The 23352-nt window shown below is 46.8% G+C and overlaps 1 long non-coding RNA gene and 2 other non-coding genes across 3 annotated transcripts; 2 read left to right on the forward strand and 1 right to left on the reverse strand.

Moving 5' to 3' along the window:
- The first annotated feature begins 7201 nt into the window (after positions 1 to 7201).
- Trnat-agu lies at positions 7202 to 7275 on the forward strand. The gene has a single exon. It is a non-coding gene; the product is annotated as a tRNA-Thr (tRNA).
- Positions 7276 to 7908: 633 nt separating this feature from the next.
- Positions 7909 to 8841, reverse strand: LOC122366895. Its single transcript, XR_006253966.1, has 3 exons — positions 8755 to 8841; positions 8388 to 8444; positions 7909 to 8057 (listed from the first exon to the last, which is right to left on the reverse strand). It is a non-coding gene; the product is annotated as an uncharacterized LOC122366895 (long non-coding RNA).
- A 7828-nt stretch (positions 8842 to 16669) lies between these two features.
- Positions 16670 to 16743, forward strand: Trnat-agu. The gene has a single exon. It is a non-coding gene; the product is annotated as a tRNA-Thr (tRNA).
- Positions 16744 to 23352: the final 6609 nt, after the last annotated feature.

Below are 23352 nucleotides of genomic sequence, written 5' to 3' on the forward strand. Positions count from 1 at the left end.
TCAAATCGAGATATCGAGTCGTAAAAGGCACCATTGAACTCATGAAGAGTTGCTAAGTGAAATGATATGACCTCACATGACCTCGTTCGATCGTCTTTGTGCCCTGAGAGGCCGTAGTCTGACAATGATATACCAAATATATATGATGTATGTAAATCAAACTCTTTAAGTTGACCTGGCCCTAACAAAAGCATATCATTCGCGCTGGACCATGTCAAGCAAATTGTGTCAAAATCGGCGTTCCGCCATGCACTTTTTTATCGAAGCAATTCACCGAACACCGAAGCAACCCCATGGGACACTTGACATGACCTCAGTGGTCCCTGGTTGACCTCGAGTACCAGTCACTGCATCTCGCAAAGGTGCATGCCTTCCTTTTTTCCTGTGAAGTTCTAGCTCAATTACGGGCAAAATGGCCAGATGGATTTTATCTCCCCCCGTCGGCCTTGAAGGCAAACTGATATTTGGATCGGCCAACACCGGCGAAGGCTGAAATCAGTGTTCGCCACGGGCCGCAAAATCCTAGTCCAGCCCAGCACAGGCCGATGGGTTCACAGCCCGGCCCAGCCTGAACCTATTCATGGCAATAGCGTCAAAGCCCAGCCCGGCCCAGCCCATCAAAAACGAATGGATTAACCCTCGCCCGCTCATGCCATTTTCCCATCCTAGAACGCGCATGGGTGGGGGGGGGGTGGTTGCCACACCCCCCCCCCCGCGCCATTTCGTTCCTGCTGGAAATAGAGCTTCGCGGTAAAGACCAAAAAGATTCTTTGGGAAGAGACGAATCCAATGATTTCCAGTTTTACCTTCTCAGGTCAGTCATTGATCTTCCAGGTCAGGTCAAACTAAAAAATGTTGCTGTTTTGGGTCACCGTTGGGCGTTGGATATCAAGTGCGCTGCTTATCATATACCGATGACGATGCCGTTTTCTAGTGCCAAGCCAGCTAGAACCTCTTTGTCACACTACCCGACCAGGTTTTTGCTGCTGAGGTCATTTCAGGTCAAGCTAGGTCAAGGTCAATGATATGTGTTTGTATGTCTGTGTGTGTCTGTGTGTATACTGATGTGTGCACCGATTGTTTATTTGTCCATATTACATGAAATCATGATCTGAGAAGCTTTTACCAAAAATGTAGTCAAAAAACTTCACGAAAAGTAAATTCGGCTTGCCTAAAACGCAATTATTTTAGATGACCTAGGTTGACCTTGACCCTGACCTTGACATCTGTAAATCGTCGAACAACATGTTCCATAATAGGTGAAAAGCAAGACTGGCAAAAAAGGCCGAAATCAAGGTGTCGAAAGCTCACAAGGCTCATAGCCAACGCAAGATGTTGAGAATTGGTCATTTGGGTCATGACACGACCTGAAAAACGAGGTCATATCTCCGAAACCAAAAACCACACAAACTTGAAATTTTCAGTGAACGTCAAAAAAGGATAGAGGAGCAGCTATACGAAAAATCAGCATTCTAGCTCTAAAAATGTAGAGTGCAGAGCAGAAAGACTACCTAGGGGGTGGCAACCACCCCCCCCCCCCCCCATGTGCGGGCGAGGGTTAACCCGCGCCCTGATGGGGTCTGCTGAGCAACGCGGTCTGATGGGGGGGCCATTTTGCCCCCCCCCCCCTAAGATCTCGAGAACCACGCAACATAGCGACAAGCGGTAAACGGCGCTGGATAGCCCCAACAGGGAACTACCTTGTGACCCAATTTCATTGACCTCGGTCAAACCGATGACGTCACAGTAGGTCAAAGGTCGAATTTTCACCGTTTACAGGCATTTCAAGAAATGCGTTGTAAAATCGAGTAAAATGCATTTCATTGAAAATCATCGATGGGGAAATGTTCTTCAAACACATATTTCGCTATTTGAGGTCACTGATACCAGGTCAGGTCACAGAGGTCAGGTCACTGGGGGGTCACAATATGAAAGTGTCGTGTGATACATGTTTCATGGTCCATTTTACATGACAAATGCGATTATGTGGGTCAGGCAGACATTTGGGCCAGCTTAGGTCACGTTTTGGTCAAGGTCAGGTCAAGGTCAGGTCAAGGTCAGGTCAAATTAGGTCAAATTTCAAAGTTGATATTTTTGCATAAAATGGGTATCGATTCGATGCAGCTTGTCGCGGGGAGTTCAATGGAGGTCTCCGTTTTGCGCTACGAGGTCTAGAATTACTAAAAAATTGGGTTCAAAAATTTGACGTCATCAATTTTTAACAGTTTTTTTTTCGCTATAACTTGGCCAAAAAAAGAGGTATCGATCTAAAATTTGGTATGTATACCGAAGAGCGCAGGGACTATCACATATATTCCGGTTTTTTCGAAATTCGAAAAGTTTTTGGAAATATTTTAACCCACGCACCGACGGGGGTCTGCGCCAACTTCGCACCGACGGGGGGGGGGGTGGCCTGAGATCTCGAGAACGAAGCAAGATAGCGACAAGCGGTAAACGGCATCGGATACGCACGGCCAAGATCTACAATTTTTACAAAGGACATTTTCAGGTCAGGTCAAAGATGACGTCACAGGGGTCGAAAAAGTCAAAATGGCGGCGCTAGATATGGAGAGTTTTTCTCGAATAACTTTCGAATAAGTCAAGATAGGAACAAACTAAGGGCATCATCGTGATCCTCTCGTCAATCCGCATCGAATGATATATATGTTGACCTCGAAAGGTCAAGGTCAAAGGTTGACCTCAGGTCACGTGACCTCGAGGTCATCATGTATATCATTCGATGCGTCTTGACGAGCTGAACACAATGAGACCATCCACGCGTCGGTATCTTGTTCCTGTACGGAGTTATTGGCCAAAAACCTTTGGTGACCTTTGATGACGTCACATGACCTCACAGCTGCCCAACAGCAAAACAGACCTCAAGGTAGTGAAGGTTGATCGTATATGAAGTCATGTATGGTATATGGGGCCATTCCGACCCGTTTTAGTGGTAAAAACAGGGAGTTGATTTTTCCCCCATTGACTTATAATGGGGAGGTCGCGAAATTGACCTGACCTTAGGTCAACGATATCAAAATTCCGAGATATACAAATTGTAGTTACTAATGACCTAATAATATCCTGCGACTTGCAAAGGCCTCCGACATCTACTGTAGCTCTGGCACGGTGACAAAGTTGCAAAAAAGTGACAACCCTATTCCTGGCGGGCTCCGCCGGGACAAGAAACTGGCGGGGGGGCCGATTCGCCCCCCCCCCCTGAGATCTCGAGAACGAAGCAAGATAGCGACAAGCGGTAAACGGCATCGGATACGCATGGACAAGGTCTACAATTTTTACTAAGGTCATTTTCAGGTCAGGTCAAAGATGACGTCACAGGGGTCGAAAAAGTCAAAATGGCGGCGCTAGATATGGAGAGAGTTTTTCTCGAATAACTTTCGAATTAGTCAAGATAGGAACAAACTAAGGGCATCATCGTGATCCTCTCGTCAATCCGCATCGAATGATATATATGTTGACCTCGAAAGGTCAAGGTCAAAGGTTGACCTCAGGTCACGTGACCTCGAGGTCATCATGTATATCATTCGATGCGTCTTGACGAGCTGAACACAATGAGATCATCTACGCGTCTGTATCTTGTTCCTGTACGGAGTTATTGGCCAAAAACCTTTGGTGACCTTTGATGACGTCACATGACCTCACAGCTGCCCAACAGCAAAACAGACCTCAAGGTAGTGAAGGTTGATCGTATATGAAGTCATGTATGGTATATGGGGCCATTCCGACCCGTTTTAGTGGTAAAAACAGGGAGTTGATTTTTCCCCCATTGACTTATAATGGGGAGGTCGCGAAACTGACCTGACCTTAGGTCACCAATATCAAAATTCCGAGATATACAAATTGCACATACAGGTACCCTAACTAAAGCCTGAAGAGAAGAAATTGATCGGTCAAAAACTCTAGCTCTGGCGTGATTGCAAACTTTTCTGAGGTAGGGTCACCAAACCGCCTCTGGTGACCTGACCTGAGGTCAGATCAACTCAAAATTTTCAGCCATGTTGCGTAGAAGCCTTTTAGGAAAAGTCAGAAAATTTGAGCTTCCTAGCTCAACGCGTTTGGGAGAAATAACCAAAAAACCTCAGGGGGGCTCCTGAGGCCCCCCCCCCCGCCAGGAATAGGGTTAAGGTTGGGTCATTCGAAGTGACCTGGTGACCTGACCTTAACACGCGCAGTGGAAGGGGGGGCGGATTTCGCCCACCCCTCCTGTTTTTCGCCAATAACTCGCGCCGCAAACATGATATTAATGTGAAATTTTGGCTACCTGTCCAGAATTGAACTGCGGATCTTCTAGTGCAAGAAATAAAAAAAAAATCGGGTCACAACTTTTCTAGTAATAGCGGTGTAAAGTCGAACATCCTGCCGCCGCGGCGGCGCGGCGGCGCGGCGGCCGGCGCTAGCCGTTACGCGCCGCCTGAATTGTAGACTGTGCCGGGGCGGGACGGTTCCGTCTTTACATCGCGCTCCTTACCGCTGATTATATTCGATTCGCGTCAAATTTTGTGAGAAGACTAAGAAATGTACAGGCAATCTTATGGTCAAAGAATTTTGAAAATCGGCCGGTAACAACTTGAGTTATGAGTGTGTAAACACAAAATTGTGATTGCCGCGTTTCCCGCGTCCGCCGATCCCGCTTCAGCCGGCGACATCTTACGCTTAGCAGGCTTCTAACTGCCATATTTATTGTTGGATTAACAAGAAATTCACCATACATACTCACAAATGTATGTTCTTTCGTGTAGTGAAAGAAAAAAGAAAATCGGCCGGTAACTTTTTGAGTTATCGGCGTGTAAACGCAAAAAAGTCGCTAATATGGCAGATTTGACCACTTTTGACCTCATTTGACCTTGAAGATATTGACCTAGGGTCATGAAATTCACACACAACAGAGTTCCCCTGGGCCCTCACCTACCATCCAAATTTCGTCTTTCTAGCTCCAGTGGGAGCTGAGATCTTAGGGGGGGCGACATCCGCCCCCCCTTCCACTGGGCGTAGTACTCGCAACCCTTCCACTGCGCGTGTTAAAAGGTAGGAGGTTCAAACTTGCACACCATGTGTAAAATTGATAAGGTTATAGTCATACCAAATTTCGCGGCGCTACGCGCCGCGGTTTTCCCGCTATTCGCGAAAAACCTCAGGGGGGGCGGATATCCGCCCCCCCCGTCGGTGCGCGGGTTAAGTTTTTCTTTAAAAAAAAAATCTTTTTTTTATTTTTAGGGGTCAAAATTCCAGAATTTCGAAAATCTAAGATAGCAGTTTTGTAGCGCCGTGTTTTCTCTATACAACCACATAAAGAACTTTAAAATTGCTTGTTAACTGTAGAACTGGTGAGCGTTTCAAGATGTCATGTTTTTTGCTCATTTTTACTCGAACATGACCTCAGTTTGACCTCAATAACTCCTGACCTGAGGTGACCTGTGACTTGAAATTTTGTGTGAAGGTGTCAAATTGATGCCCGGTAAGGTACTCATAATTTGGCGGCGCTGCGCGCCGCCGTTTTTCGCTATTAAAGAAAAACCACAGGGGGGCCAAAATGGCCGCCCCCCATCAGGGCGCCGGTTAACCCGCGCCCTGCTGGGGGGGGGGGGGTGTTTGAACACCCCCCCCCCCTTGTGGTTTTTCGCGAATATCTCAAAAAACGGCGGCGCTCCGCGCCGCCGTTTTTGGTACACCTTATCACACATCAATTCTACACATGTTGTGAAAATTTCAGACCAAGGTCATTCAAGGTCAGGTCACCAGGTCACTTGAAGTGACCTCACCTCATAAAATGTTTCAATGTCTGTCATAGCTACACCGAGTGACCGATCGCTTTGAAACTTTCAGTGATTGCTAAGAGCAATAGCATGTACAAAATGTATATCTCCGAATTTTGATATCGATGACCTAAGGTCAGGTCAATTTTGCGACCTCCCCATTATAAGTCAATGGGAGAAAATTGAAATGCGCCTCTTTTGGACGAAAGACATTATAAACACTCCCAAACACTGAATTACAAGTGGTTTAGACACACTGAGCATGAAAATGGTGTCCGTGACCCCTGTTTATGCCCTGAGGTCATCTTAGGTCACGAATGGTATCTAACAGTTTTTCGCAAATAACTTTTGATAGAGGCATGCTAGAGCGATGAAAACGCCTTAGATGTGTTCAGCTCGACGATACGGATCGACTGATATGCAACATGACCCTTTCCGGTCAGGTCATGACCTTGACCTGAGGTCAAATTTTTAAGTTGACCTTTCAAGGTCAAGTTATAGTTCATTCGATGCGTCTTGACGAGAGGAACACGATGCCGGTAAAAGTAAGCTCGTACAATGCTTGGGTCAAAAGTTATTGCAGAAAAACTGTTTCCGAAAAAATCGGCTATTTTTGCAGTTTTTGCCCCTGCAGGTAAAACCGTTGACGTTAGGTCAAATCTGAGAAAATTACTCAGAAAAGGCGTTAATAGGGCTATCGAATGTGCTTTTCCGCGGCGCTGTAGTTCTATTGGTTCCCGAGTTATGAGTTGGCTTCTTGGAAATTTTCGACATTCGACCTGGAAATCGGCGAAATTTTGCCTTCAATGACCTCTGGTGACCTGACCTTTGACCTGACCAAAAAATTGACCGAAGTGATTTCCTCATTATTTTTGACGCTCTTTCGAACGCCGCCTTCCGCGTATCGCTACGTGGCCCAGGAGCCGAGTTAGAAGGGGGGGGGTGTTCAAACACCCCCCCCCCCCCAGCAGGGCGTGGAAATCCAGGACCCCCAGCAGGGCGCGGGTTAATACAAACAGAACAGTGATAATTCTTGTGATATTTTTGGGTCCGTTTGGCCAGACCGGAACGGTGATCTCAATCTAGTGTCGTCCCGGCCCCGGGGAGAGTTAGGGATACCTCCCCGACCCAGGGGAGAGTTGGGGATACCTCCCCGGCCGGGGAGAGCTGTGGGATACCTCCCTGGCGCTCGCCGCTCCCGACGGTCATCCTGCCCCTGCCCGCGCTGCCCTTCTTCATATAAATTATGAAAACAAGAACATGCTCGCACACTCACGTAGGGGCAGCGTGCATGACCAGAACTCAGACCACCAGCACGACGCTGGATAATGGGTATGAGAAAAAATAGAATAGTTATATGACCCGTGATGACCTTAATTGAAAATCAATTCCATTTTGGAGCAATTTGAATACTTCTAAAGTCAGGTTGTGGCGCCATGGCTTAGTTGGTTAAAGCGCCTGTCAAGTAAACAGGAGATCCCGAGTTCGAATCTCGGTGGTGCCTTTTATACTGCTCTGGTTAGTGGTTGGTTCAGTCTATCGTTTACAAAACTTCCTCAGTTGATAGACCTGTCTGGAAAATGCTCAAATTATTCCAAAGTTGGTTGTTAGTGGTGGCATTATATTTAGGCTTTTCTCACGTCGCTGTTTCTTTTATATGTATATGCCTTCCCAACTCTTAAACCATTTCCAAGCTCTATAAATATAGACCGCTTTCGATGTATTTTATTCATCTTCGTTTGACGCATCAAAAAATCGTTATATCGCCGATCCCGGGGAAGGCAGCCAAATTTCGGCGTTCCACTCGTAGTGTATTATCAATTATGTCCTACAAACATTATAGACGCCCAGCTCAAACCTCGACAGCACAACGGACAACCACTACCGCATCATGCAAACACGAGCTCATATAGCGACGGGAAACACCTTAGTAGTTAGTGGCCGTATCCGGATCCGTGACCGGATCCACCGTGTCCGCCTCCATAGCCGGATCCGCCGTGTCCACCCCCAAAGCCGGATCCGCCGGATCCACCGTGTCCGACATCGGCGCTGTACTTGTAGGAATATCCACCGCCGGATCCGCCGTGTCCACCGCCGTATCCACCGTTTCCACCGCCGTATCCACCGTGTCCACCGCCGTATCCGCCGTGTCCACCGCCGTATCCGGATCCACCAGAGCCGTGTCCGGATCCACCAGAGCCGTGTCCTTCGGCGTAGATCTGTGCGTTTCCGCCGGCAAATTTGCTGTATCCTCCGCCGTAACCCTTTCCACCGCCGTGCCCGCCTCTGGAGAAAAAGATTAACATTTGTGTAGCGCTAATGCTATACAATCAAACCATATAGCCCGGGCATACAGTCAAACTATATTTTTATGATTCTGACCCTGACTCTTATCTACTATACGTCTTTTGTGCATATGAATCATCATTTTCCCCGCTTTTTTGTAATTTGCTTGCTTTATGACAACACCACTAGCAACATTTTTATACTCTACCAGCAAAGTCATAGATACATAACCCAAAATCATAACGACCAATACGAAGAGAAAATATAGGATTAATGGTAACCAGCTATGTGGTACATGTGTGTGTCATTTTTGAACTACTCGTTACTTACACGTTTACAGCGTGTTGGTTTTTCACACCGTATTTAGCACCTCCCCAGGCGTTGTAGCTGAAAATAAGATCAAAGAAACATGCTATTCGTACGCCATGGATAATTTGCATTTACGAGTAAAGCTACCAACGCGGTGACGAAAAGTTAGCAAGACTACATTTTGAAAGCAACATGCAAAGGAGCATTTTAATTACAAACAACACAAAATTAAGTCTGCTATACATTCACGACGGGAGTACCTAGATTTGATTTTTTCTGTGTTTTTTTTTTTTACATTGATTCACCAGAGCTGGCCAATGACCATACCTAAGGAGAAGAAGGTCAAACTTTGTCATCTAATCAGAATCATTTGAAAATATTCACTTACATTTCGACGTCGGCGTGGCTCTGAGCGCCCCCATAGCCTCCGGCAGCGGCCAGGGTCACACATACCGCAAGGACGACAAACTGAAAACAATGACAAGGTAAGATAGGTCACTGAAGAATTATCAAATAGTGCAGTGTGTCCCTCCGACATGAGCCTTATGTTGGTAAGCTTTCTGTGTTTCTTCAGTGGCACGATGCACACTGCAGCGAATCTCTTCCACTTTGTAAAGCCAGTGTTATGGTGTCTTACCTTGAACATGTTTGCTCGGCTGGTGGGTGAAGTCTGTGTCTCCCCTGGCCACCAGCTGGTTTTATACACCGCTGGGGAACCCCACCTCCTCGATGGGGGTGGGGGCCGCTCAGGTCGTGACCTCCCCGTCACCGGGAGGTATTGGTTCAACACGTGTGTCGTGATTTGAACGGAAAATCCCGAGGGTCCTGACACGGTCCACCAATAATGACAAAGCGAACCGTGAGGGGTTGTTTATTAATGTGCTCACCTACATAGATAAAGGTAAAAAATAGCCGCTTTCACGACGAGTTATCAGGCGCATGCGTCAACCTGGACCAAATATGCACTAAGTCTCTTTTACAACAAATATCTTCATATCACGAATGGTTTTTTAATGGAAAATAATGTCTGGTAATTAAAAAAAAAAAAAATCAGGCAAATAGGCGACTGTGGAACCCAATCTGACAACTATGCTGATCAAATTTATAAAAAAAAGAAACGCGATGAACTTAACTTGACCAAATCAGCACCAACTCCGCACGAAACGTGAACCATGTGCCAGATAGCCGTCGTGAAAAGGAGTAACGACTAATATTCCAGTTTCTAACGAATTTTTTAGGTGACATAAAAGTTGTAAAACTTCATCCCTCGCCGACCTACGGGGTGCGGTCATTTCCAAATCTTACCAGACGTTTTTTTCGCCAGCCCATTATTGCTCGGAACGTGCTGTTTATAAAAAGCTGAATATCAGCCTACTTATCTTTATTCAGGCTAAATACTGTGTCCCCAACTGCACTTTTAGGTCATATCGGGCTGCAGGCCTAAAACGTTATAATAGAACCTCTGCACGGTCTTGAAAGTGTCGCTATTTTGTAACTCAGATCTTAACTGAGGTCAGGTTGGTTACGTGACCTCACTAATCACCATTAGGTATAAGTCCAGGGGAAATATGGGAACTACTATTTGCCGCCGAAATTCATCGAAGACTACCTCCATAACATGGAATAGTTATTTCATACACTCCTTGCAAGGTCCGAATCTGAGCTTTTCCATTGTAACGCCACTTAGGTCACCTGAGGTTTTCGTTTAGCTTTCGATCAAATCGAGATATCGAGTCGTAAAAGGCACCATTGAACTCATGAAGAGTTGCTAAGTGAAATGCTATGACCTCACATGACCTCGTTCGATCGTCTTCGTGCCCTGAGAGGCTGTAGTCTGACAATGATATACCAAATATATATGATGTATGTAAATCAAACTTTTTAAGTTGACCTGGCCCTAACAAAAGTATATCATTCGCGCCGGATCATGTCAGGCAAATTGTGTCAAAATCGCCGCTCCGCCTTGCACTTTTTTATAGAAGCAGTTCACCCAACACCGAAGCAGCCCCATGGGACTTCAGAGGTCTCCGGTTGACCTCGAGTACCAGTCACTGCATCTCGCAAAGTATTTCCTTTTTCCTGTGAAGGTCTAGCTCAATTACGGGCAAAATGGCCAGTGGGAATTTATCTCCCCCGTCGGCCTTGAGGGCAAACCGATATTTGGATCGGCCAACACCGCGGCGAAGGCTGAAATCGAGTTTTGTTTCCAATCGCTGCAATGGTTTTCATTTTTTGACAAATGAAGCTTACTGCCATCAATGTTTCTTTCAGTTTGTGGATATGACCAAGCTAATGTTAAACAGATTGTAGAGACATTCCAAAGCCGTTTCATCCCAATTGAAATCTGAGCTTCACGGGAAAATATCTAGCATGCAGCGCTTTTGCTAAACTGAATCAATATAACGCCTTTTGGGGCGACTAACGGAGCGAGCGAGAGGGTGGGCCTTGCACGTGCAAAATTTCGAGGGGGTACCCCCAACTGACTTGTGCACGGCACCTTGCTAACCGGTCTCTAGCGATGTGCCAAATTTGAGCACAATCGGCCTAGCCGTTCTTGAGATCTGGAAGGGGCACCCTGCACGTGCGCACGTGCAAAATTGGTCCCAAGTGACTTGTGCACGGCACCCTACTAACCGGTCCCTAACTGTGTACCAAATTTGAGCGCCATCGGTCGAGCCGTTCTCGAGATCTGGAAACGACCCCTGCACGTGCGCACGTGCAGCAGCACCCCAACTCTGGCATATGGAGATGCAGTGCCTAGTGGGTGCCTACCTACATGCCAACTTTCAGCGCAATCGGCCAAGTAGTTACCGAGATATTGCAACAATTACAAAACTGACACCTCTTCGTTTTGCACGTGGCACGTGCATAAGGGGCCACCCACATGCATCGGGAATGGTCCAATACTTGGTAGAAGGAATGAAGCAACCCTAAAAAAATTACCGCGTGTAAATCGGTCAAGTGGTTGCTGAGATATAAGCCTCGCAAAAGCGTCCGCACGGCCGGCCGGCCGCTCATACTCAGAAATTTCCGTTAGGCCGCGTTCCCACTACGACCGTTCAACATCGTAAATTGCAAGAACGGGAGCAAACGGACGAGATCGTTGATCTAGAGACTTTTCTAAAAAAGTTGAACACTTCCCTAGATCTGGTATACGGGGCAAGAATCGTGAGACATTGGCAAACGGCTTGGACAAAGCCAATTGAGAGGAGCGATGATGAAGGAGGGATCGGCACCATAAGCTATTGTAAAAAAAGTTCAGAATACCTATAGGTACTTGACGTGGTAAAAGATCCCATGCAACTGAATGAATGATAAAATTAGAAAACCTTTTAAATTTATTAGCGTGTTAAAAGCAAGCGAGCATAAGAAAATATATCAACAATGCCAGCGAAAAGCATTCACAGCTGTGATAACGACAATCTACTGACTTTTGAAGAGAAAATGTGTGCAGTTGATATAACTCATTGTGGTGTTGCTGTGAATACCTTCGGGAAGCTATAACCGATAAACTGCAAGTTCCGATGATTTCTTAACCCTCGCACGACCAGGTCATTTCTCATAACACGAACGACCAGGGGGGGGGGGGGGTTGTTACGACCCCCCCTGACGTTTCGAAACGGAAGGTCGTAGAGCTTAGCGGAAAAAACCAACGGATTGCTCTCAACGAGATCTCGCGATTGGTGGTATATTTTTTGGTCCTAGGTCAACATTTGACCTACTTTTGACCGGTCAAAGGTCAAATTTTCGGAAAAATATACTTTTTTCAACTTTCGGCGGCGATTGCGGCAAAACGGTGGGAGATATCGACTTGAAACCTTCACTATCGTGTTCCTTGATCAATTCTCTATCGTTTGGTATGTATTTCGTTTCCCTAGCTCTAAAAATGGCGCGTTGGGAGCGCCGGAAGTCGGCAAGGTCACAGTCGGCGGCAGAAATTCGAAAAATCAAAATTTAAATTTTTGAAATCTGATGGTATTTTTGGATTTGGGAGGTCCATTTGCTCCCTATAGAAGCTAATATTGCTGCATATTCCCATTGAGGTGACAAGAATTAGCAAAATAGTGGTTCGGGCGCTTTTCAAAAATAGTACCGGACGCTGTTCCTCTTGTGACGTCATAGCTCCGTGACCTGACCTGACCCGGTCAAATTTCTTATACCATATGATAGCCAATACTTGCCCCAACATGCATGGGAAGTTTCATCACGATCCATCAACCGATGTCCGTACCACCGGCAGGAAACCTCGGGCGTTGGCACTCAGTTTGTGAAAATCCGGCCGGAGGCTGTACCTCTTATGACGTCATAACTCCGTGACCTGACATGACCCGATCAATTTTTTTTCGGCAAAAGATGCGCAAAGGTTGCCCCAGAGTTTCAATTTTCAAATTTTCAAAGATTTTCAAAAATTTCAAAGAGTTTCAAATTTTCAATACCCTCTGGGGCAACCTTTGCGCATCTTTTGCCGAAAAAAAAATGATCGGGTCATGTCAGGTCACGGAGTTATGACGTCATAAGAGGTACAGCCTCCGGCCGACAGTTACCAAACGTGTGCGCCGAATCCCTAGGTTTTCTGCCGGTGATACCCACATTGTTTGATGGATCATGATGAAACTTCCCATGCATGTTGGGGCAAGCATTGGCTATCGTGTGGTGCAAGAAAATTGACCGGGTCAGGTCAGGTCACGGAGCTATGACGTCACAAGAGGAACAGCGTCCGGTACTATTTTTGAAAAGCGCCCGAACCACTATTTTGCTAATTCTTGTCACCTCAGTGGGAATATGCAGCAATATTAGCTTCTCTAGGGAGCAAATGGACCTCCCAAATCCAAAAATACAATCAGATTTCAAAAATTTAAATTTTGATTTTACGAGTTTCTGCCGCCGACTTTGACCTTGCCGACTTCCGGCGCTCCCAACGCGCCATTTTTAGAGCTAGGGAAACGAAATACATACCAAACGATAGAGAATTGATCAAGGAACACGATAGTGAAGGTTTCAAGTCGATATCTCCCACCGTTTTGCCGCAATCGCCGCGGAAAGTTGAAAAAGTTTGATTTTTTCGGAAAATTTGACCTTTGACCGGTCATAAGTAGGTCAAATGTTGACCTAGGACCAAAAAATATACCACCAATCGCGAGATCTCGTTGAGAGCAATCCGTTGGTTTTTTCCGCTAAGCTCTACGACCTTCCGTTTCGAAACGCCAGGGGGGGTCGTAACAACCCCCCCCCCCTGGTCGTTCATGTTATGAGAAATGGCCTGGTCGTGCGAGGGTTAACAGTTTATTATTGCAATCCTCGATAAAACATTTAGCAAATTGAAGCAGGCTGCAATGCAACTGAATTTGCCGACACAGGTTCAGCGATTTAGGTAAACGAGTATAAGTATACGGAGCCGGCATTCAGCTTACAGCAGTGTCACAGCTCATGTCACCATCGTCATGTGACCACGCCATCTCGTCAGGCGATGCTGGAATTGTATGAAGGCAATTATTGTGGCAATTCATTGTGGACCAAAAACATAAGGTGTGGGTCCTGCAAACGGATTTACGAGGCACCATTTGGTCCACCTGAGGACATATCCTCAACCGAACAGACGAAAAACACTAATGAGTTCAGCAAGGAAACTGACACCGTGTGCTCAATGAAGATAAGCGAGTGCATTCGAGAACAACGGTTCACAGCAGATGGTGGCAACTGTCGACGTTTGTCTGACAGCTCTGCAGTGTGGCGTGGCATCACAATGCAGCGGTCTTCCAGAGGAGAGCTTGGTCTAACGTTTGAGATCCCAGGCCTGTCTACCTGAATCTACGATGCAACTCTTGGTAGCTGGCGCGCAATCGGATGGCTACTTTGTTTATCTCCGAGATTCTGAGCAGGGTTACCAACGGGAATTTTTCTAAATCCCAAGATCGCCGCGCGAATTTCCCAAAATCGAGCTCCATATCCCAAGGTCGACAGGATCAAAGCCCAATGTGCATCCCAAGGTCTATAGAAACCAAATATAGAGCAAACAAAGTGTATTTGACGTATTTTCAAATCTTTGGTTGACTAAATAAATCAATATCGTTAACATATCTTGCATTCGGCACAGTTACACACGCAGGCATAGGTACAGAGACACAGCCGCAGTCGCTCCCTTGCACGTTCCCTCACAGACGACACTGAGTTCTGACTTCTGACTTTCTGAGCCTGCACCCTCCACTCTCCAGAAAGACGAGCCGAACTGGAGACGGGTCGAGGTCGTCGCCGCCGCCCGCCGGCCGCAATACGATACGAGTTGAAGCATGATCCGTCGCAGTGGCGGATCCAAGGGGGGGCAAAATGGGCATTTGCCCTTCCCCCCCAAACGGCATAATTTTAACATTACGCCTATGGACGATGCATGGAAAGAATCGATAAATTTTATGGTTTGCCCCCCCAAACTCTGAGCTGGATCCGCCTCCGATCCGTCGGGCGTCGCGCGGCCAGGTCGGGAATCGACGCGGAAGCCACTGGGTATTTCGCTAACAGCCTCACTTGAGAGCTGAGACGGGAGAAACCAAGTGAAGACGCGTCAAATAAGGATAACTTATTCGTGCTTCGTTGGTTGCTTGGTAAGGTACAGTGAAACCAAACGAAAGAACGCTCGGTTGTGTTCGGCCAAAAAGGACGGTTTACAAAAAAAAAAAAAAACAATTAAGTTGTGTTAGATGTGTTCCTGATTCTTTTGTTTGGTCTTTATTCATACTTTTCCTTGTTCCAATGATTTAAAAAATGTGCTAAAATTAGCGGGAGTCGTAAGCTCGGGACAGATCCCAAGGTTTGCTGTTGAATCCCAAGGTCCCAAGGTCGGGTTCAATATCCCAAGATCTTGGGACAAATCCCAAGCTTTGGTATCCCTGATTCTGAGTTCCGGAGCGGTGCTACGAAAAGAGGGAGATGAAGTGCAAGTCGCTCCTGTTCTGACATAGCGAGGATCATTCACTCAAGAGTCGCATGCGATGTGCATAACAAGGACAGCCCAATGACAATCGCATGCTTCGCATGTGGTCGTCCCAATCACATGGCGCGGTCCAGATGGCCTTGATCCAGAAGACACTGTGATTGTTCGAGCCTCGAATGAGGCCCTCAGTGACGATCCGACGGCGGAAGCTGCGTGTGTTGAACGAGGAGTGGCCGGCCGCTTGAGGTCATAAGTGAGCGACGACGCCGGTGGCCACGATTGTCGGAAACTCTGCCTTTAGTTTCACAAGAGCAAGTGCTGCTACGGCTATGTATCACTGTCAGATGATGTAAATAAACGTTTGTTATTTGCGCTGCATTTGCAGTGGCATGACATTACTTGTAGGATTCATATTTCCAGGCGCTGATGGTAGGTAAATGAATAAATTGCACTAGACCTACGGTAAACCTGCCGAAAAGTTAAGTTATTCATCGCCACTTAGCGCTCGCCTACATCTAGGTATGTATATAATTAGAGTTATGTAGCTTTTATCCGCAAAAATGCACCACCTTTCATGTCTTGCTGCTTGTCCTCTCACTTTGAATATCAAGAAACTTCCCAAAAAGGGCTTCCTGCTCTATGCACTGCCTAAAAATGCTTATTAGTGTTAGTAAAATGCTTATACCCGGTTCCCACCACCACCGGCAGAGATCGTAAAAATGCATGCTGTGATTTTGCCGATCTTGTCGATTTTCTCCCGTTATTTTACTTTACGATGTTGAACGGTCGTAGTGGGAACGCGGCTTTAATCTAAGGAAAGACTACGCTCGCTTCGCTCGCTCCGTAATCAAATACCCTTCCTTCCGGCAAGGGTAAATGGTTCGTTAAAGTTTGTGTTCTTGTTTAGCCCACGTTGTGCGGGGTGTTTTTACCTCCTCCCTACCCTTCGTTTTTTTTTTACCAAAAACTTATAAACTTTCATAAACAGACAGCTGAAATTTTCAGACTGTGTTGAAGCATCATTTCCTCAGTTTGTACTAAGAGTTCAAGCTCAGTTCATGTCAGGTCAGGTCACTAGGTCACCTGGAGTCACCCAGACCCACAAAAAGTTGCCAGTCTCAACTGCAGCCAGGGTTACTATATACCTACCATCAAATGAAGTTGAAACTTTTAGGATTTCATTCTGTTTTTATTTTCATATCTGTATTTCTTTCCGAGTTACATGCATAATTGCACCAATTTGTTGAAAATTGTCAAAAATAGAAAATTTGGCATTCGATGACGTGTGGTAGCGTGACCTTTATCCTGACCCGTGATGACCTTAATTCAAAATCAATTCCATTTTGAAACAATTTGAATGCTACCAACAACAGAATGTGGCGCCATGGCTTAGTTGGTTAAAGCGCCTGTCTAGTAAACAGGAGATCCCGAGTTCGAATCTCGGTGGTGCCTTTTATACTGCTCTGGTTGGTTCAGTCTATCGTTTACAAAACTTCCTCAGTTGATAGGTGTCTGGAAAATGCTCAAATTATTCCAAAGTTGGTTGTTAGTGGTTGCATTATAACTATTTAGGCTTTTCTCTCGTCGCTGTTTCTTTTATATGTATATGCCTTCCCAACTCTTAAACCATTTCCAAGCTCTATAAACATACACCGCTTTCGATGTATTTTATTCATCTTCGTTTGACGCATCAAAAAATCGTTACATCGCCAACATCCCGGGGAGGGCAGCCAAAGGTCGGCGTGGCGTTCCACTCGTAGTGTATTATGTCCTACAAACATTTATAGACGCCCAGCTCAAACCACGACAGCACAACGGACAACCATTACCGCATCATGCAAACACGAGCTCATATAGCGACGGGAAACACCTTAGTACCCGTATCCGGATCCGTGACCGGATCCACCGTGTCCGCCTCCATAGCCGGATCCACCGTGTCCACCCCCATGGCCGGATCCGCCGGATCCACCGTGTCCGACATCGGCGCTGTACTTGTAGGAATATCCACCACCGTTTCCACCGCCGTATCCACCATGTCCACCACCGTATCCGCCGTATCCACCGTGTCCACCGCCGTATCCGGATCCACCAGAGCCGTGTCCTTCGGCGTAGATCTGTGCGTTTCCGCCGGCAAATTTGCTGTATCCCCCGCCGTAACCCTTTCCACCGCCGTGCCCGCCCCTAAAGAGAAAAGAATTGGCATTGATGTCAATGTGTCACCTTCAAAATATACTTTCTTATGTCTGCTAGTCGTGATTAGTCTTGATAAGCCTAATTGTCTTGTATTTATGCACACATACAACAAACATGAGTTTTCCAACTGAAGCTTTTGAAGACAGTGGCAATGGACAATAAAAGCACTTAGGTACTAAGAATGATTACAAACCGCCTAAGAAAAATGCAAGAAAATTGACAACGATCTATGCCGTACATTTTTTATGATTTAATTGAAATTTTGGGGCTGCTTGTTACTTACACCTTCACTGCGTGCTGATTTTTCACACCGTATTTAGCACCTCCCCACGCGTTGTAGCTGAAAAAAAATAATAAAAAAAAACATTATTTCGCACGTAATGTATCAGTGCTCAGCGTGCATACGACTTGTGAGGGTACTTACACGCTCACAGATATATGGTTTCCGAAGATTAATTTTTGGCTATATTTATTACAACTACATGTAACAGAGTAACTGAATTTCAAAATTCGATTCGATTTCAAAATGAGAAATTTGAAATGGCTTTTGCAACACATTTAGGCAAAACAAATACAGCTGCTGACGCCGTATTGAAGAATATAAAGCTATCATCTAATCTAGCCAGAATAATTGACAAACTCTCACTTACATTTCGACGTTGGCGTGGCTCTGAGCGCCCCCATAGCCTCCGGCAGCGGCCAGGGTCACACACACCGCAAGGACGACAAACTGAAAACATTTACTGGGAGTTAGCACGCCATTGAAGCATTGAAATATAACACAGTATCCGTCAAATGAAATAAAATGTAGCTTCGCAGATTTTCTCGTACCTATTTCATAGGTATCTTGTAATTGTATCGTGAACTGCGGTTGCAGATAGTACCCACCTCGTCAAGACATGCCACTGTTGCAGTACCTTACCTTGAACATGTTTGTTCGGCTGGTGGGTGAGGTCTGTGTCTCCGCTAGCCATTAGCTAGCGTTATATACAGCATGTGACCCCCCCCCCCTCCCTTCAGGGTCGGTCAGGTCGTGACCTTCCCGTCACCGGGAGATATTGGCTCAACATGTGTGTCGTGATTTGAACGGAAAACCCCCAAGTGTACTGAAGCGGTCAGCCCAAATTGACGCAGTGGATCGTAAAAGCATACCTATCTGTCGTGCATTCAAACTCAATAGTTCATTGGTTTGCCACTGGGGTAGTTTCATAATGCGTCCCACGGGGGGGGGGATGAGGGGCTATTCATAGCCCCCTTCCTCCGAAACTACTTGGCCGATTGTCAAAATTTAAACGGCGTCTGATAGCTCTGGAAAAAAACTGTCGCACGAGACCTAATTTCATTGACCTTGAGGTCACCGATGACGTAACAGGTCAGGTCACCACCCTGCGCGGACGTCATAGGACGTCGCCGAACACCGGGCGCGGCTGGATCGCGTCGCCTCACGTCGGTGGCGACTGACTTCGTGCTCGTGCACGGCGGCATGGGCGTCGAAAGCGGGGGGGGGGAACGGGGAGGCGTCCCGCCCGTCGAGGAATCCGGGGGCATAGGCGCGGGAGCCGGGGGGCAGTGGGGGCAGCTTGCCCCCCCCCCCAACTCTGGGGCCGTGGGGGCGGTGCCCCCACAGCTTTGAGACGGAATACCACACTTTTTTTTGCAAATGTTTTCTTTTTTTGTTGAAAAAGCCGAGGGGTGAAAAATAAGTGGCCTAAAACCGGTGAGAAAACTAGATTTGGGGGTACCCTAGGTTAATCTCTATTATGATGTGCCCCCCCCCCCCCAGTCGGAAAGTAGTTCCCGCGCCCCTGTCCGGGGGGACGTCCTCTCCAAAAAAAATCATCTGCATAACATATTTAAAAAATGACTATTTGCGACGCTCATTCATAATGGAGCCATGTACACAGAAATAAGGCCCTTTAAAAGAATACTGATGCTGGTCAGTTCGACCGTACCTACACAAATATGACCTCAGGTACTTCAGCGGCTCAGGTACGTACAGCCCTCTGCAAACTGCGTGGTTGGTATTCTTTTTTCGACAAAACCGAGAATAACGCGAATACTATGCTATTGGTCGCTCGGAAATCGTAATAGCAAGACGCGCGAGACTCCGCACCTTAGATTGGCATTATCATCGTATTCATTTTCCATCCAGTTTGGCAACAAAACCCAAAAGTTTATATTTGCCCCCAAAACAAACTTGTGCATTTTATTGCCACACAAGGCGTAGGTATACCTACTTTGTTTAGTGATGGACCCAGTCGAAGGAGTGGAGCATGGTGCATCTATTTGCAGTGAGTTTCGACCGACTGATAACATAGCCTTTGAGTTATTATCGGTTTTGTCCAGAAAAGAATACCTACCACACCACGCAGTCTGCTGAGGGCTGTACAGTCTGTCTTAAAAGTACCGCGCAAAGTGACGGTGGATCCATCGAGCCTGACTGAGCAAGGGCCTGCTAAATTTGGGTCACTGAAGCAACTGACATCCTTATCCATTCCCTAGGTCAATTGGTCGGTGACTTTCAAATTAAAACAGGCCCTTTCTCGGTCAGGCTTGATGGATCCACCGCCACTTTGCGCGGTACTTTTAAGACAGACTGTACACCCACCAGGGGCTGAAGTTCGGTCCCAAAGTCTCTGGGTGGGGTTCTAAGCCACACATTTTAGAATATTCACAATACTCAAGCAGACCCCCCACTCTCAAACGGTCATCCTCCCGTGCTAGGCAAAACGACAGCCGAAGGGGTTTACCATGGCCTTTAGAGGACCTGATACTGGTGTGAGAGGAACTCGTCACAGCGTGAGATTTGTTTTATTGGGTTATGGTCTTTTCGGTCTGACGTGACCATTTCAGAGCCGGAAGGATGATATAGGAATTAGGGGGAGACATTGGTCTGGGCGAGCACTCTGGTGAATCGCCGGGGCTGAAACCGTCCAGAGGGCAGGCCGACCAGCCCCCCCCCCCCCCCCCCCCCAAGCACTCACCGCACCCGGTTACGCTACGGGCGTGCTCTTATCGGGCGTTCCCGCATGGGAAAACATTGCCCGTCCAGTCCGGAACAATGGGTTTAGGCGTGGAGGAGAGGGATTTGACTGTCCTAAGGATAGAACTGTGTGGTATGAGAGGGTCCAGGAGGTTTTAAAACTCAGTGTGGGCCTGTACCTATTGGTCTGACCCCTATACAACCACCGTCCACCAGTCACAACGGCCAGCAGAACCTCCAGCTCTTAAGTCTTATCCCACCCGTCCTTGGGAAACTGCTGATTTTTATATCGTCATCCACGAATTCCACGTGTGCCGTATACGACTGGCTAAAACGGCTTCATATACTTCGACTAACCAGTGAAGAGCACGACTTCAAACCAGAGAATGTCGACTCTGACTTCGGAGTCGAAGTACAAGCGACTTCGGTGACTCCAGCTCCTACTCTGGCCAGATCTGTCAAGTCAAGCTGACGAGCTGTCAAGCTCCGGCTCCGACCCCGCAGTCCTCCAGTTGCACTACACAAAATTTCAAACTTCTAGGAAATAAGTTATACGGTTAAAGGGCCACAATTTTTTTTAGGCAGCGCTACTTGACTTGGTGACCAGACCTTACATAGGTGTTCTGGTATCAAACTTGTTACACGGGCTGCAAAATTAACCCGCGCCCGGCTGGGGGTCCTGGATTTCCACGCCCTGCTGGGGGGGGGGGGGTGTTTGAACACCCCCCCTTGTAACTCGGCTCCTGGGCCACGTAGCGATACGCGGAAGGCGGCGTTCGAAAGAGCGTAAAAAATAATGACGAAATCACTTCAGTCAATTTTTTGGTCAGGTCAAAGGTGAGGTCACCAGAGGTCATTGAAGGCAAAATTTCGCCGATTTCCAGGTCGAATGTCGAAAATTTCCAAGAAGCCAACGCATAACTCGGGAACCAATAGAGCTACAGCGCCGCGGAAAGGTGCATTCGATAGCCCTATTAACGCTCTTTCTGAGTAATTCTCTCAGATTTGACCTAACGTCAACGGTTTTGCCTCCAGGGGGCAAAAACTGCAAAAATAGCCGATTTTTTCGGAAACAGTTTTTCTGCAATAACTTTTGACTCAAGCCTTGTACGAGCTTACTTTAACCGGCATCGTGTTCATCTCGTCAAGACGCATCGAATGAACTATAACTTGACCTTGAAAGGTCAACTTGAAAATTTGACCTCAGGTCAAGGTCATGACCTGACCGGAAAGGGTCATGTTGCATATCAGTCGATCCGTATCGTCTAGCTGAACACATATATGGCGTTTTCATCGCTCTAGCATGCCTCTATCAAAAGTTATTTGCGAAAAACTGTTAGATACCATTCGTGACCTAAGATGACCTCAGGGCACAAACAAGGGTCACGGACACCATTTTCATGTTCAGTGTGTCTAAACCACTTGTAATTCGGTGTTTGGGAGTGTTTATAATGTCTTTTGTCCAAAAGAGGCGCATTTCAATTTTCTCCCATTGACTTATAATGGGGAGGTCGCAAAATTGACCTGACCTTAGGTCATCGATATCAAAATTCTGAGATATACATTTTGTACATGCTATTACTCTTAGCAATCGCTGAAAGTTTCAAAGCGATCGGTCACTCGGTGTAGCTATGACAGACATTGAAACTTTTTATGAGGTGAGGTCACTTCAAGTGACCTGGTGACCTGACCTTGAATGACCTTGGTCTGAAATTTTCACAACATGTGTAGAATTGATGTATGATAAGGTGTACCAAAAACGGCGGCGCTCCGCGCCGCCGTTTTTGAGATATTTGCGAAAAACCACAAGGGGGGGTGTTCAAACACCCCCCCAGCAGGGCGCGGGTTAAGGTGTTTTGGAGCTGTTATGCCAATTGGTTTTGATTTTTTGCGGAGCTTCACGCCGCTGATTCATACTCGAGTCAAAAAGAGATTGCGAGTAGTGATTAGTAAAGCAGCCCCCAATGCAGGTATGTATGCATTACCTATCCGACTGGTGTCATACATCAACAATTACCTATACCCTGATAGAATTGACCAGAGGCGTTGCCATTAACAGTGTCAAAATGAATCTGACTTCAGTTCAAACATGTACTGTGTAGGAATTCGGTCTATTGCCATTAGACAGACAATGCATCGGCCTGAAAAAGTACGGTAACAATACCTAAAATTGGGTTTTTAGTCGGCCGATCCGTCCCCCCTGTCGAAAATCCGTGGCGACGCCCCTGCACCGCGATAAACAAGTTCGGTTACTAAAAAAAAGAAAAAAATCAGAAAAGCCTCGAAATGGTTAAAGTTGAGGACAGTTTCAGACTTTTACTCCATCAGGCATCACGTATGTGTGTCAGTGGCGGATCCAGGGGGGGGGGCTGCGGGGGCTGGCAGCCCCCACCCAAGGAAAACTGGCGCCACTGCGCCGAAGGCGCAGTGGCGCCAATTTTCAATTAGCAACTCATCGGAGTGCCGCATACTAGGACTAGGATGCAAAAATCAGTCGAATAACGTCGTTTCAGTACGCTCCGCACCGATATTTCCAATCGTGTGGTGTCACTGTACATACTGATCCTGGGCGCCTCTTGTCAGGGCCACTGGGCGCCAATATTTCAGCGCCAATACGATGCGACTATGGCGCCCATCCGGGGCGTGGCGCCCAATTATGACCTGCAGCCCCTCCCCAGTGAAAATCCTGGATCCGCCACTGATGTGTGTGGGCGAGTGCTGAGTATTTCGCGAGCATAGATAGCAATGGAATAAAGTTTCTAAAGCTTCACCTTCACCTTTTTGTTACTTGTTCGCCATTTCTGTCGACATATGCCTGCTACCATATTCCAAACTCTGGCTGTATCTGTTGCTCTACATACTCTTGATTACGGAGCGAGCGAAGC

The sequence above is a fragment of the Amphibalanus amphitrite genome, unplaced genomic scaffold (genome assembly GCF_019059575.1).
Source record: "Amphibalanus amphitrite isolate SeventyFive unplaced genomic scaffold, NRLGWU_Aamphi_draft 000837F_arrow, whole genome shotgun sequence".
NCBI lineage: Eukaryota > Metazoa > Arthropoda > Thecostraca > Balanomorpha > Balanidae > Amphibalanus > Amphibalanus amphitrite.